This window comes from Erithacus rubecula (assembly GCF_903797595.1).
Source record: "Erithacus rubecula genome assembly, contig: scaffold_705_arrow_ctg1, whole genome shotgun sequence".
Classification (NCBI taxonomy): Eukaryota; Metazoa; Chordata; class Aves; order Passeriformes; family Muscicapidae; genus Erithacus; species Erithacus rubecula.
The window spans coordinates 1-3130 of NW_027635634.1; the positions used below are offsets into that span (position 1 = coordinate 1).

Below are 3130 nucleotides of genomic sequence, written 5' to 3' on the forward strand. Positions count from 1 at the left end.
AAAACTAGGTGGGAAGGTGGCCACCAGTGCTTGCCACCCCAGGTCTCCAGCTCAGCTCCAGCCCAAGAGCTGTGTGTTCCTTCTGATGACCCCTGCTCAGAGGTAAAGGCAGGCTGGTTTGGACTGCCACTGATTCCCAGAGATGTGTGGAGCTGTTACTTGCCAGGCCTCTGGATGCAACTGTGCAACGTGCATCTCTCCCATCTTCTAGGGCAGACGAACGCCTGCAGCCAAGGATGGTGGAAAAGGTCTTGTAAGGATGGCCTGTCCAAGGGTTGCATGGACAAACACCTCTTAATAATATCTGGCACTCTGAAGAGAGAAAGCAGAAATCGCCAGTCAGTGGAGAAGTTGCCCCCCCCATTCTCATGCCCAGGCCATGCTGGGTGTGCCCAGAGCTGTGCCTAAACTTCCCCATAGATTCTCTGTTTTGGAGACGAGCAGGAGAGCAGGACCTGTGCCACCCCTTCAGCAGCTGCCACAGCAGGATGCTCATGAGCCCGCTGCTGTCTCCCAGCACTGGTATTCCCTCCCAGAGATGCCCAGAGATGAGGATCCATCCACCTTGAGAGAGCCGCCGTGGGAACAAGATTCGTCCCCAGATCGTCTCCTGGCCCCTCCTGAATGGGTGCTTCCCTGTGACCAGGTGGTACAGCAGGAGGCCCAGGGACCAGATCGTTGCTGCCTCGCCGTGGTAGCGTTGGTGGTAGATCCACTCTGGGGGGCTGTAGGACAGAGTTCCTATGGAATACAGATGGAGCTCATCAGGGGGATGCTGCTGCTCCCAGAGCCTGGCCCCAGCATCCCTGGGCATGCAAAGACTGCCCCAGTGGCACGTGGTGTGACCCGGTGCCCTCTCGCCAGCACGTGGGACTCGTGTACAAACTTGGGGCTGGGAAAGAAGCCACTGGTGCTGGAAGAGGGCAGCAGAAGCCCTGGGAAGGCCTAACCATGACACACAAAAGAAAAACCCACCCAGTGGTGAAAAAAACCCACTCTATTCCCTGCTGGCCCTCAAAAATGTTAATAAGCCAATGTAAATGAGGGGAGAAGAGCAGTTCAAGCCCTTCCTCGCCTGGACAGCAAACCAGCTGGGGCACGGGGTCAGACTCCCCCTCCCTGCTACCCCCACGGGGGTTTTTGTTGCCCTACCTGCCCCAGCTCCAGCCCCAGCCCAGGGGCCCCTCACGCCCCCACCCAAATCAACTTGTCTCAAGCATTAATCCCATCCCAGCTGCAACAGGGGGAAGTCCGAGGGCTACACCCAGGCTTGGGCCATGAGATGCCTAGGAGCATCCCTTGGGAGGGCTCACCTGCAAACTGGGTGTAGGCTGCGTCTTGGAGGAAGGTGCCACAGCCAAAGTCAATCAATTTCAGCTGCCCGGTGGCCAGGTCGAGCAGGATGTTCTCGGGCTTGATGTCCCTGTGCAGGACCCCGCAGCTGGTGCAGTGCCGCACGGCGTCCAGCACCTGGCGGAACAGTCCCCGCGCCTCCTCTTCCGGCAGGAACCTCCGCTCGGCCAGCACAGCCGAGAGGTCCTGGCACCGCTCCGGACGCTCCAGCACCAATAAGAAGCTGTTGGGCAGCTCAACCCACTCCAGGAGCTGAATGACACCAGCACACCCAGACGACACCTTGTCCAGCAGCACAATCTCCAGGGGCGCACGGGCGCCGTCGGGCTGCGCGAGGAGCACGATGCCGTCAGCGGGGCTGAGGCCGTGCCAGGGCTCTGGGGCTCCTCAGCCAGCCCGGGATGCTCTGCACCCCCCGCTCACCCCACGCCCGCTCTCCCTGCAGGGCTCCCGGCGGCTCCCACCCTGCCGGGCCCCGGCTCCTCTCCGCCCGGCACGCCCCGCCTTCTACCGCTGGCCCCATTCACTCACCAGCTCGCCCCAGTGCTGGATGCGATCCCGTGGCACGCATTTGATGGCGACCTGCGAGCAAGAAGCGGCAGCCGGCTCAGCTTGCCGCCCGCTCCGCCACGCCCTGGAGTCCTCCTCTACCTCCTCCTCCACCGTCCTCCGCCCGCCGCCGGCCCCGCCACTCACCGGGGCGCCGTCCGCGAGACGCGTCCCCGAGAAGACGCTGCCGAAGCCGCCTCTGCCGAGCAGGGAACCCATCCGGTACCGCTCCTGCAGGGCCTCCTGCGCCTCCCCTGCGGGCGACATGCAGCCATCAGCGCTCGGCCCGGGGCCACACACGGCCCCCGAGCGCTCCCCGAGCGTCCCGGGCCGGGCATCCCCACCCGCCCCGGGCCCTGGCGGCTCGGGGCCGGCGGCCGCGCTGCCGAGCGGGGGAGCTCGGGCCGGGGACGCCGCCGCGGAGGCGGCGGGAGGGGCCGCGCCATGTGTGTCCTTCGCGGCTCCCGGGAGGAGCCGGGACCGGGGTCGGGACCGGGATCGGGACCGGGACCGGGACCGGGACCGGGGCCGGGGCCGGGGCCGGGGCCGGGACTGGACTCCGCGTCGGGGCCGGGGCCGGGACCGGGCTCGGGCCAGGCGGAGCCAAAGGGAGACGATGCTGCCGCAGCTCCAGGCAATGATGCCCGCCCAGCAGCGCCACCTCCAGTACAGCCAGAGCTGGGCGGAGGCGGGACTGCGACGGGATGGGCGGGGATGGGGCCGGGGGCGGGGACGGCGACGGGGCAGGGGCAGCCCCGCCCGGGGCCGGGGGCGGGCTGGGAACATGGCCCGGAAGGGGAAGAGGGGGAGAAGGGAAGAGAGGCAGAGGGTCGGGGAACGGGACACCGGGGAAGAGGGTGCGGGAATGCGGGAGAGGGAGAGGAACAAGAGATCCAGAGGATCTGTAGACTCGCTGCTTCTACTGCCGCTGTTGCTGCTGCCGCTGCTGCCGCTGCTGCTCTCGCAACTGAACCCCCGGGGCCGTTTGTCCGTGTGTTCGCTCGCCCGTGTGTTCGTTTCTCCGCGTGTCCGTTCCACGCTCGCCCCACTCGCCCCATGGCCGAGCCCCGCGCGCCCCGGGGGCAGCCCCTGAGTCTGTCCCGGAACGAGAACTTTGCCCTGTTGAGCCAAGCCCCGAGTCCTGACTCCCGCACGGTGACACGGGAATCCCCTGGGTCCCTGCTGTGCACTGGTCCTGCTGAGGCTCAGACACTCTCGGAGCTCATTC

The 3130-nt window shown here is 66.3% G+C and overlaps 1 long non-coding RNA gene across 1 annotated transcript; it reads right to left on the reverse strand.

The window, feature by feature from the left end:
• Positions 1–1630: 1630 nt before the first annotated feature.
• Positions 1631–2132, reverse strand: LOC306816596. Its single transcript, XR_013777720.1, has 3 exons — positions 2050–2132; positions 1885–1935; positions 1631–1680 (listed from the first exon to the last, which is right to left on the reverse strand). It is a non-coding gene; the product is annotated as an uncharacterized lncRNA (long non-coding RNA).
• Positions 2133–3130: the final 998 nt, after the last annotated feature.